This window comes from Canis aureus, chromosome 25 (genome assembly GCF_053574225.1).
Source record: "Canis aureus isolate CA01 chromosome 25, VMU_Caureus_v.1.0, whole genome shotgun sequence".
In the NCBI taxonomy this organism is placed as follows: domain Eukaryota; kingdom Metazoa; phylum Chordata; class Mammalia; order Carnivora; family Canidae; genus Canis; species Canis aureus.
This window is the reverse complement of record NC_135635.1, coordinates 16,198,370-16,211,305: the sequence shown is the minus strand read 5'-3', so window position 1 is coordinate 16,211,305 and position 12,936 is coordinate 16,198,370. Positions and strand designations below refer to the sequence as shown.

Below are 12,936 nucleotides of genomic sequence, written 5' to 3'. Positions count from 1 at the left end.
AAAACCATTTGTTGCAAACACTTGAGTTACAAGCTGAACTAGTCACTTTTTTTCCTTAAAATTGATTTTTTTTAAAAGAATGACTGACAAACTATGATCACCCAGTCTTGGCTTTTGACCCAAGTTTTTTGAAAAATGACTAAAGTGTGCTTATCAGTTCAAAAAAAAAATCACTGAGAGTACTTGTTGCCAATGACAGAATTCAAGTTTTCATGCAAAAATTAAATTTGAAAACATATTTGCCACCATGAACTTGGGAAACTGCCAAGTTAAAGACTTCTGACAATAACAGGGGTAATATTAACAAAGGTGATTTTTTATAGGATACATGATAAAATGTATCAACATTTGGAATATCTGCATAACCCAGTCAATTAATATTTTGCAAATGACCAGTAAAATACATTACAAAATCACACATGGGTAAAGACCCACCCATTCAAAGTATAAGATAGACCAATGAGATTTTAATTCAACAAAGTACAAAAGTTTGTTGATATAATCTCAGATTCCACATAGCAATTAACCTTAAGAAACTATCACTTATCACACTTTGATATTAACAAAAAAGAATAGCTGCAATTGTCTAAAAAAGCTTTACCAACTACACAACTGGAAGAGCTTGATTTTCTTTATATACTTTAACCAAAATAACATATCACACCTTTTGAGTGTAGAGCATATATGAAAATGCAGATGTCTTCTACTAAGCCAGATGTTAAATAGAATAGTGAAATGTAAAACAATGCCACTTTTCTTATTATTTTGTTTTATAAAATACTTTTCATTTTAAGAGGATGCTTCTTTAATGTTAACATGTAATGGATTTTTATTATTATTTTATTATTATTAGTTTTTATTATTATTAGTAGTAGTTAATAAATTAATTGTTATATAATTTTTAACTTTTCAGTTTTAATCACTAATACATTAAATATCTTAAATACAACACATAAATTAAAAGTTATTTGGGCATCCTTAATAATTTTGAGTGTGATGGGATCCTGGAGAAAAAGGATCTGCAAACAGCTGCTCTAAGTGAACTCCTCACCTTCCACATACTTCAACAAATCATTCTCTTAGTCCATCACTAAGCACACAAATATTTATTTAGGACTTACTACCAGGCAACATTGTAGGGACTGGGGATTGGGAAGTAAATAAGACAGATGCCTAGTCTTTGTTCTCCTGGAGTTTAGGTTCCAGTGGAGTTAGAAAATACAGTAAACAAATGTGAGTGAAGCAATTTCTGACAATGACAAGCGCCACTGAAGTGAACAAAAGTTCCATGATGTGATAGTGACTCGCAGGGCTGCTTTTGATTAGATTTTGAGGAGAGACTTCTACGAGTAGATGTCACTGGAATTGAGGCTAAATGACACTAAGGAGCCAGTCATGCAAAGACCTGGGAGAAGCTTGTTCCAGGGAAGGAAGAGAGAGTATAAAGACTGGTATGTTAAGAGGTGGTCTGGAGCCAGGTCTGAGTGTCCTGCAGGTCAGAGGAAGGAATTTATATTTTATACATAGAAGGATATAGCAATATATTTGTTTTTCCTTCAACCAGCACCCTCCCCTCCCGTATACTTGCTGTCATGAAATTCTTTTTTTTTTTTTTTTTTAAGTAGGTTCTAGTGTGGGGCCCAGTGTAGGTCTTGAGCTTGTGACCCTGAGATCAAGACCTGAGCTGAGATCAAGAGTCATATACTTAACTGACTGAGCCACCCAGGTGCCTCATGCAATCATGAAATTCTTTCATTAACTCCAAAGGCCTTTCACTCTCTGCCCTCTAAGCCTACATCAAATCATTTGCCAAGAAAAAGAAGAATGCCTTCCCAAGATAGGAAAATTCCCATGCACATATGCAGAGTGAATTTTTCTGCCAGGGGGTGATTATATAAAGGGCAGTGGATTGAGAACAGGAGAGGAGGAGGAGCTGGAGGAATGATCACGTGAACAAGACAGCAAAGAATGGATACACGAATCTTGTGCTTCTTTGAATAAATATCCACATACCACTGATATACTGAGGGTATGATCTACCATCCAATCATTCTGGAAACTCAGAGTTGTCCAGAACAAAGTGGAGGACTCAGATACTTAATGCAATGGTGTTGACTTAAAAGGAAAGTCTCAATTCTTGACATTCAGAGAATAAGGCAAAACCAGTTTGAAAAGCTCTTCGGGCCAGGACAGCAATAGAACATACTACCCTGGTTACAAATTGAGTGTGATGGAATGTCATTGAAGAGTTCCTTTGTTGGCTTGATTACTAGCCTGTTTTTTTTTTTTTTTGAATCCCAATATTGTTCTGTTATAACTAATATTACCTTACTTCATCAAGCACACACAGGCAGGATCTGAAAGGGCTAAACTAAACAAGAAGCTAAGTGACGCAGATTCAATATTGAACTCGAACTATTGTTAAGGAGATCAGGGTATGTGACCCCAAGATATGAAACAAGCACAAGGATTATTTTGACCTGAAGGCAACTGAGAATCCACAGGTGCAGGAATGGTCCTCTGCCTTCCCCTTCCCCACCTACAAGAAGAGTATAAATTCCCTTTTGAAGGTGTCCCTCTCTCCTGTTATGGGAAGAAGACAGCAACGCTTCACCTAAGACAGAAAGGAAGAATCAAGGTAAGTCTGAATAACAAAATTCTTATCTTCCATTAATCCTCTCCATATATTTCCTAGTCACTTCCCCGTAACTTATCATTCCTTGAAGCCCAAATTTCCCTTTTTTAAAAAAATTAAAATGGCAAATCCTTGAGTCTAACAACTTCTTTGACTTTCACTTATTTTTTATAAACTCTTGTATACATAAATGTCAAAAAAATTGTATGCCTTTTCTTCTATTCATCTTTTTTATTATAAATTCAAAGGCCTTGTCACTAAACCTAAGGGGGTAGAAAAAAAGGTGACTTTCCTCAACAATGGCTTTGATCTATGCTCCTCCTATATAGAATACTTTCTCTCTTGAAAGACAGAGGGAGAGGCAGAGATAAAGGCAGAGGGAGGAGCAAGCTCTCTGTGGGGAGCCTCATGTGGGACTCTATCCCAGGACCCTGGGATCACGCCCTGTGCTGCACACAGAGGCTCAACCACTGAGCCACCCAGGTGTCCCCAAATAACACTTTTTAAAGAGGATTTAAGTGGAGGGGAAGAAGTTGGCAGAAAAGGAAGACTCTATGTTTGCTACATTCCATGAATACAACTAGGTAACTATCAAATCATTCATAATACCCCGGAAATCAATCTGAAGACTGGCAAACTCTACAACTAAAGATAGAGAAAAGGCAACATTGAATAAGGGTAGGAAGCTGTAGAGACATGGCTTGGGAGAGAAATGAATCATGGCTGCTACAGTGGGGAGAAAGCTGCAGTTGTGGAGAAGAGTGAGAGACAGACTAACACACAGGGGAGTGGCTTGGGGAAAACACATCCCAGTAGCAATTGGCCTTGAAAGTGAGGGGGCTTGAATTTTGTGTTCTTGCAACCAGTAGGACTTAAAGCCTGGAGATCTATTTATTTATAAAGTATTTATTGAGATATAATTTGCATACTACAAATTCACTCCACTAAAGTGTAGGTCCAATGGTTTTTGGTACAATCACAAGGTGCCATCACCACCATCGACTCCAGAACATTTAGTCATCCCCAAAAGAGATGCCATACCTTTAGCAATCATCTCTGCTCTCTGTGTCTCTAGATTTGCCTATTCCAGACATTCATATAAATGGAAACATATAATATGTAGAAAGCCTGGAGTTTTAAAGGTCAGCATGATTGGCTCAAGGATAGCTTGGAGGGGATTGGGGCTGCTCTTGGAGGGAAGGCAGGCAAACAGCCCAAAGACATACAGCATAAAACAGTGATCTGAAGAGTGTGTGGGCACACAGTAGGGAAGTTAGCTGCTCATCCTACAGTGTGGTCCCAGAGAGGCAGCCTTCATGGAGAGAACCCTCGGGTACCATTTCCCTCCCCTGCCCCTCAGCATAAGACAGGGCCACCTGTGGGAACCAGTGCATCGCCAACACTGGCTGTCTAACTTGTTTACACTAAACCCACACATCATCCCCCAATCCCCATGTCTCTGGAAGAACATCCCTTCCCAGTCATGCTTGCCTCCATCCCAGCATGGTGGGCCCTCTTCCCCAGAAGACCAGCCCAAACTACTACCAACACCACTTCTCCATATCTGGGAGATTTGCAAGACCTCTGTTCCAGTGGAGGCAGTGACAGGTCTTTTCACCAGAGCACATCTAGTTAAAACACACTCCATTCAGGCCTGGGACCAAACACTGCCCACACGAGTATTGAGAACCTCTGCAGATGACTGGCCTGGAGGATAAAGTGGTCAGGACACAATTGAGTACCTGCAGTACATGCTGGGGATGCTCAGAGAAGCGCCAGACACTGGGGAAGCACTACACTGCAGGGCACTATAGGACCTCTTCTTCATAAGGCCATTACCTTTAAGTACAGAAGATACAGTTTACTTTCCTAACACAGAGAAACAGGAACAGAGACTTACACAAAATGAGAAAGACAGAATAATTTGTCCTAAATGAAAGAACAGGACAAGGCCATGGCCAAATATCTAAGTGAAACAGATGGAAGTAACGTGCCTGATGGAGAATTTAAATCAATGATCACGACGATACTCACTGGACTTAAGAAAAGAGTGGAGGACATCAGTGAGATCAATAACACAGATAAAGAATAACATAGCATAGATAAATGAGAAATATGCTTGATAGAATGAGCAGCAGGCTGGAAGAAGCAGAGAAACAAATTAGTGACTTAATGATTATGCCACTTTCTTCTGGCCTGCTAAGTTCCTGTGGATAGTTCTGCTGCTAATCTTTTTGTCTTCCCTTGTAAGTTAGGGATTTCTTTTCCCTTGTACTTTTAAGATTTTTTCCTTATTTCCATATTTTGCAGATTTTACTACAGTATGTCTTTTTTTTTAATTTTTATTTTTTTAATTTTTATTTATGATAGTCAGAGAGAGAGAGAGAGAGAGAGAGAGAGAGAGGCAGAGACACAGGCAGAGGGAGAAGCAGGCTCCATGCACCGGGAGCCCGACGTGGGATTCGATCCCAGGTCTCCAGGATCGCGCCCTGGGCCAAAGGCAGGCGCCAAACCGCTGCGCCACTCAGGGATCCCCCTACGGTATGTCTTGATATGGATCTGACTTTGTTTAGGGGGTCTCTGTGCCTCCTGGATCTTATATCTATTTCTTTCCCCAGATCAGGGAGATTTTCAGCTATTATTTTTAAAATAAATTTTATGCCCCCTTTTCTCTTTTCTTTTAGGATTCCTCTGATATGAATCATATTATGCTTTATGGAGCTAATGACTTCCTTAAGTCTACATTTGTGATCCAAAATTTTTCTTTCCCTCTTATTTTCAGCTTCATTAATTTCCATAATTTTATCTTCTATATCACATATTTATTCCTCTGCTTCTTCCATCCTTATGGTCATTACATCTAGTTGGTTTCACATCTCAGTTATAGAATTTTTTATTTCAGCCTAACTAGGGTTTTTTTTTTTAATATTTAACTAGCTGTGTGCAAGGGATGAGGCATGTATAGGGTCCTCTTACTACTCTGCTATCTTAACAGAGTAAAGATAAACAGGTTTGTGTGTGTGTGTGTGTGTGTGTGTGTGTGTGTGCATGTTTTAGCAAGCAAGTAACACGATCTGATACATATATTTGTATAAAATAACTCTGGTAGTTAAAGGTTAAGTTTAAGGAAAGCAAGAAGTCTAGTTAGAAGGTTAGTGCCATGATCCAATGAGAGTGGAGATGTAATGTAAGCAGTGATCATTGTTTGGACTAGACAGTAATTACAAACCTGGTATGAAGGAATTCCTAAAATGTGTACATCAAGTAAAAGGAAAATAATAATGACTCACAAGGTAGGTACCATTATTATCATTACTAAATATAACAATGCAAGAAAATGTAAGAAAAAATTATAAAGATGCATTGAACATAATTGTTAAGTAAATTGAAGTAGTCATTAAAAATCTTCCATAAGTTGGGATCCCTGGGTGGCACAGCGATTTGGCGCCTGTCTTTGGCCCAGGGCACGATCCTGGAGACCCGGGATCGAATCCCACGTCGGGCTCCCAGTGCATGGAGCCTGCTTCTCCCTCTGCCTGTGTCTCTGCCTCTCTCTCCCTCTCTGTGACTATCATAAATAAATAAAAATTAAAAAAAATAAAAATCTTCCATAAATAAAGACCAGGCTCAAATGGTATTACTGCAGGCTCCACAAAACTGTCTGTCTGGGTCTAATCAGGAGACAGAAACCATTCTAATAATTTCAACAGAGAGTATTTAATTAAAAGAATCATTAAATTTTAAAGGTGGTAAACTACTAAGAAAGACACTCTTAATAATAAAGGAGGAACAAACGCAGGTTGTAGAACTACTTTTAAAGCTGAGAATAAATGAAGAAGGAATTAAGAACTCTAGAATCCATTCCCATGACTATTCTCTAAGCTTCTATAGAGGCAAATTGGCAAGATCTTGTAATTTCTTTGGTGTATATGTTATCTCTTCCGAAGAGTCGGCCTTATATACTTCTCCTCCTGGGCAAGGCTGGACATTAACTCTCATTATAGGCCTGAAGACAATGACAGATGTGTGAATTTCCCGCACAGTACCTGTCCCAGTTGAATGCACTGAAGATTATTCATGCAAGGGATTAATTGTTGACAAAATGTGAGGTGGAGTGGTCCTTCCACTAGCAAAAAAAATTTCAGGATAATATGGGATTCGGAATTCTTACTTTTGTCTTTATCTGCCCGAATTCCCCCCCTCCAAGTAGTGTGCCACTCCTTCCAGTTTCCCTAGCTTAGAGGACTTAGCAGGGTAATAGGCTTTGCAACTCTGTAAACCTTACAATCAGATGCCAGTCTGGTGCTCAGTAATGTCTACCTTGTGGCCACATAAGATAAGGACGTTCTTTAAGGTTATCATGAAAGCTTTGTGATTCTTCATTTATGACATTACTTGGAAATCTAAAGCCTTAATTTTAATTTTAATTTTGTGCTTTTACTTTTGTAAGCTCTTCAGTGTACTCATAAATGAGTAGCCTATCTCAATATCTTTGCAATCAACACTGTCACCATAGCAACTAAATCCCAGAGCCACTATCCCATTACCTTGCCCTCTTTTAGTATTCTTATCCCATGTCACCACCAGTGAGAATTTAAATAACCGTGAAGCTTCAGTATGCCATGGAATACTTGTGCCACGTTTCCTACAGCAAGATTATCCATATGATCATTAAGCATGTGAACAACTGAAACTCAGAACCCCATTTTGATGCTTTACTTCATAACACTGATCCAATTCTAGAATCACCTTATCTTCAGTCAGAATCCTAGTAGAAAGATGGCACACAAAAAGGTTTAACTGAAGAGAATTTAAGAAGTGAACTATTTACAGAAATGTGGACATAATTAAGAGTACCAACAAATGAGAATGAGGCACTCCTGGACTTGCAAGAGTGGGAAGCCTCTGATGCCACTCAGATCTAGAGGAGCAAGAAGAGTGACTAGCTTTCAGGGGGCCATTAGAGGTAAAGCCACACAAGAGGTTCCTAGTAGAATATGCAGTTTTTATTTCTTGAGATTATATTTATTTATTCATGAGACACACACACACAGAGGCAGAGACACAGGCAGAAGGAGAAGCAGGCTCCATGCAGGGAGCTCGTTGCAGGACTCAATCCTGGGTCTCCAGGATCATGCCCTGGGCTGAAGGTGGCGCTAAACCGCTGAGCCACCTGGGCTGCCCAGATTCCACTTTTAGATGGGAAGAACTCCAAAGTATTTACAGACATTGGTTTTCTACCACAGAATTGATGATTTGGGATGAGGATTCAACTATTAGGTGGACTTTAATTCATTTTAATGAAATGGAGAAGATACACAGATAGGTAGGGGTTCGGCAGATAGTTTAAGGATGGTTCTGAGATTTCAGAAATGGAGCAGAAGGAGACAGAGAGAGACAGTAGACTAAGATTAAGATGGCAAGAGTACTGTGTAAAATTTAGGCCTGAAAAAAAAAATTTAGGCCTGACATGTTGATTTTGAAATACCCACATTTATGGAGGGTAATTGAGTCATTTAAGTGCCAGGACTCAGGATGCCAAGAAGTCTTGGCAGTTAATACAGACAGGTAAATTTAAAGTTTATCTTACTGTCATTCTCAGCATCATAACTAAGAAAATCCAAGTTCAACTTAGAAAACAGAAAAATAATCTAGGCCTTCACTAAGGCCATTTGATGGGTCAGCAAAGGGGGGATTATATCACAGGGCAAACACAATACTCTTTAGAACTCTTTTTAGATACTGCCTGCATTCTCCCCGAATTTCATTACATGTAGCAATATTCATACCATTTCCCTCTTTTTCTTTATAACCTCCCCCACCGAAGCTGCTCTCAGCCTACCTTTCTTTTCATTCCTCCAATACATGTCTTCCTCCTTGCTACTTTCATTGGACCTTATTCTTCTGTAGGTCTATAACCTAGCACTCTACCCCTTGTCTTTGCTTTTCCCTTTCACCACCTGACTCAATAAAACCGAAGAATTTTCCCCAGATACCACTTCCTTAGAAAGTAAATCAAGTGGAAGTTAATAGTTTATATTTAAAATTATTTAGCTACTGGCCAGCTGCATGGAATGATTTGATGACACTGTCTTGCCTGCAACTTTTCTTTTTTTTTTTTTTTAAAGATTTTATTTATTTATTCATGAGAGACACACACATACACAGAGGCAGAGACATAGGCAGAGGGAAAAGCAGGCCCCCTTCAAGAGCCTGATGCGGGAATCAATCCTGGAGACCAGTATCACGTCCTGAGCCCAAGCCAGACACTCAACTGCTGAACCACCCAGGTGTCCCTGCCTGCAATTTTCCTACATGTCAGCTACAGGACATTTACAGGGATTAAAAAATGGGTCTCACCTTCCATTTCCAGGTATAACTGAACAGAAAGACTTCAGACCCAAGGTATGACCAGAACTTTCCTCAAACTGCAACTTATTTCACCTTAGAGTAAGTTATGGGGGCACACAGAGTATATCCACAGAGCATATTTCACAGAGAAGTAGCATTCAATCGGCTTTACAGTGTTTGAAGCATCTCAGTCTTAAACAGTGCATTCCTACAGGCTCGATGATAGGGCTTTGTCTTAGTCTTCTGGGGCTGCTACCACAATATACCGTATTTGAGAGGATTGAACACATTTATTGTCTCAAATTTCTGGAGGTTGGAAGTCTGAGATCAGGTGCCAGCATAGTTGGGTTCTGGTGAGAAACCCATCTTAGGTTGTAGACACCTCCTTGTTGTGTGCTCACATGGCCTTTGCTTGGTGAATGTTTGTAGAGAGAAGGAAAGCTCTGGAGTGTCTTTTCCTATTCATTATAAAAGCAGTAATTCCATCATGGGGGGCCCCAGCCTCAAAAAGCGAATCAAAACCTAACTACCTCTCAAAGGCCTTAAATCCAAATATCACTACACAGTGGGTCAGGGCTTCAACATATGAAATTTGGGGGAACACAAACAATCAGTCCACAATAGGCCCAAAAGATGTTAAGGTCAAGGAGAAAAAACTTTACAGGAGGTTGTAAAAACCACTGTGTTCATACACAACTTTTTCAATGTTTTCCTTCATAGTGAATATAATTTTTTCTACATCCAAGCCTGAAATTATATATTTATTTCTGATTTAAAAACATTTTAGTGCTTCTCACAGTCACCAGTACTTGCTTTCATGACTTTCCTCTAAAAGCAAACATGCTTTGCTTTGAATATTAGTAAGATATTCAAACACACATGTAGGTATTGAATATTTTATTAATTCCTATAATTAAAAGTCCTTTTCCTTTCCTGTCCCTTTTTATGGCAATATCTTCCCTTTTCACACATCGATTTTTCCTCTTACTGAATTGCAGAGATGGAAAAAAAAAAAAGTTGAATAACCCTGCGAATGTAAACACATCTGTTGCCATGGGAACAGCAGCAGCTGAGTGATGAGAACCACTTGTGGCTGCAACATTTGCAGGAGACCAATTACCAAACCTGGAAACTCTAATTCAGTAAACAGGGACAACAGTGAGCATAGTTAGAGAAAATTGCTTATTTTATTACGAGGGAGAGAGGCAAGCCAGGAGAGTTTGAGAACTATAGGAGGCAGAGATGATGTTGACGAGCAAGTCCGTTGCCTAATGAAGTGGTTGTTTTCAAAGGGACCTGGGAAAAATGCAATTTTAGCTACTATGATTGCAACACTGGAGTCTAGTATCACCCCCTGTGTTTACTGGTGGTTATCCCAAAGGACAGGTGATGAGGCAGGGTGAAAATAGTGCCACCCTGAAATTCTGCACAGTTCCTGAGTTGCTACCTATTGGGTATCGTAAAATTCTGAGCAATGTAAAGCAGGTCCAGTAGGACTTGGCTATCCACTTAGCTTTATTTTATTTTTATTTTTATTTTTGATAGTAACATAGAGAGAGAGAGAGAGGCAGAGACACAGGCAGAGGGAGAAGCAGGCTCCATGCACCGGGAGCCCGACGTGGGATTCGATCCCGGGTCTCCAGGATCGCGCCCTGGGCCAAAGGCAGGCGCTAAACCGCTGCGCCACCCAGGGATCCCTCCACTTAGCTTTTTTTTTTTTTTTTTTTTTCCACTTAGCTTTAAAAAAGAAAATCTGCATTAAATTCTATCTGCATTAAATGCTCAGTGTGGTGGAAAGAAAGCTATAACTACATTTCTCATTCTTTTCCATCTTAAGAAGGAGAAGAGCAATCAATGAGACTTTTTATTTACACAAAGTATCATTATTTGTCCTCTGGATCTGAGGGATTGGGAAAATCTTTGTGCATTTGTTTTCCAGTTATCTTAAGAAAAATGTTAACAGAAACAATTAGCCACCCATATTTCTGAGATTTTGTAAATCATAACTGAGGACCCATCTCATGAGGATTTATACCTACTAAAGGATATGGAGTAAGAGTTATGTGTCCTATTATGCCATCGCCAGAACCAGGACACCAAGAACTAGACCTTTGTCACAATCACAATAAATAGTTGGGTGAATTCCTCAACAGCTCATTTGACTATGTAGGCTTTCTAACCCTAATCTGTTGTTCACAAAACAGAAAACTTTCCGGTACACATAGCTGATACTTAATAAAATTTATTTAATTGAATTTAAGTAGACAAAATGAAAAGTTGTTAAAACAATTAGTTGTAGTAAATATGAGTAATTGAATATGATTGCAATGTGATAAAAGATATTAAAAAAGTTTAATTTCTGCATTTCCAATTAAAATAGTTTTACAATAAAGTTTTAAAATCCACTATTAAACCTATTTTTCCATGGACCTGAAAAAGATGTTCAGTCTTCATCTACAGAGGGGGAGTTTGTATAATGGAAACAACAATGACTAGAGTTCCTTTTTTTTTTTTTTAAAGATTTTATTTATTTATTCATAGAGATGCAGAGAGAGAGAAAGAGGCAGAGACACAGGCAGAGGGAGAAAAAGGCTCCATGCAGAGAGCCCGATGTGGGACTCGATCCAGGGTCTCCAGATCACACCCTGAGCTGCAGGCGGCGCTAAACCGCTGCACCACCAGGGCTGCCCTAGAGTTCCTTTAAGTTCTGGGTACATGTTAGAATCTAACTGGCTGTATGACTTTGGACAAATCCTTGAGTTCCATTTTCCTCATCTGTGATATTCTCCTTGGTGAGGTTGAAATGATGTTATAAATATGAAAGCAATTCAAAAGGTGTGGGCTAGAAAATAAACTATATAAATCTAATCTCCTTAGTGTCTTTCTTCTTTGGGTCTTTACACAAATGTCATCTTCTTAGTGAGGCCATCCATGGGCACCTTGTCTGAAATGCAGCCCACTGCCAACTCCTTCTTGCTTTGTCCCCTTAGGACTTTTCACCATGTTGCCCAATATATACTCTACTTATTTATTTATGGACTCCCTGCTTCCTAGAATATAAACTCAATGAGAGTGGAGTTTTTTGACTATTTTTTCCCTAGCTAGATCCATAGACATGAATAGGTGTTTATAAATATTTTTAATGGATGCATATAAAAGTAAATGAATAAAAATTCATTTTCAATTTTTTTCTTAATGGCTTTTCATAATGATAAAACATAACCAGAGTCATTACATCAGGGCCTCTGATCATATATGTTAAAATCAACAGACTCCAATGAACAAGTTAAGACACCTACAAAGTGGATGATCCTAGGCATACCTCTCAACCATTTCCTCTCTGTTACATGTCCAAGCCAGTTAGTGACTTCAGCTCCAGTCCTCTGAAAAGATTGTTATCAGCATAAAATATGATTATGTGAGCAAAATGTTTTAAAAAGGTAAAAGCACCAATAAAATATTATAATCTGTATTATTATTAAACAGTGGGATGTCTGGTGCCTTAATGTTTTGTCAGGGACATTAAGCACAGTGGGAGGAAGAGTGACAGTTGCAATGCAAACATCTTCCAAGGAGTGAAGAGAAGGAAGTTATAGCTGGTGTTGGCCTCCCTGCTATGAATGCATTTGGAACCTCAGTCATGAGCAGAGCAGAGCACTGATCACAGAACTTTGGCCAGAAATCAGGGCAGCCCTCAGCATTCATCATGAAACTCTGGAGAGTGGAGTTGTTAGGCAAGCTCAGAAATTCTAGCAAATTAAAATGTGCAGATTAATGTGCATTGTTCAGTACAGCATAAAAGGTATAATTAAAAACATTAACAAATAATCATACATCTGATTTTTATAAATATTTTTAATGGATGCATTAAATGAAAATAATAATCACTGAAATAATAATAAATCATAAAATAATAAATCACTACTGAAAATAATAAATCACTACTTCCT

At 38.8% G+C, this 12,936-nt stretch overlaps 1 long non-coding RNA gene across 1 annotated transcript; it reads left to right on the top strand.

Moving 5' to 3' along the window:
- The first annotated feature begins 7,251 nt into the window (after positions 1–7,251).
- Positions 7,252–11,826, top strand: LOC144297613 (uncharacterized). The gene is made up of 3 exons (XR_013364573.1): positions 7,252–7,601; positions 9,009–9,040; positions 11,528–11,826. It is a non-coding gene; the product is annotated as an uncharacterized LOC144297613 (long non-coding RNA).
- The last annotated feature ends 1,110 nt before the right edge of the window (positions 11,827–12,936 follow it).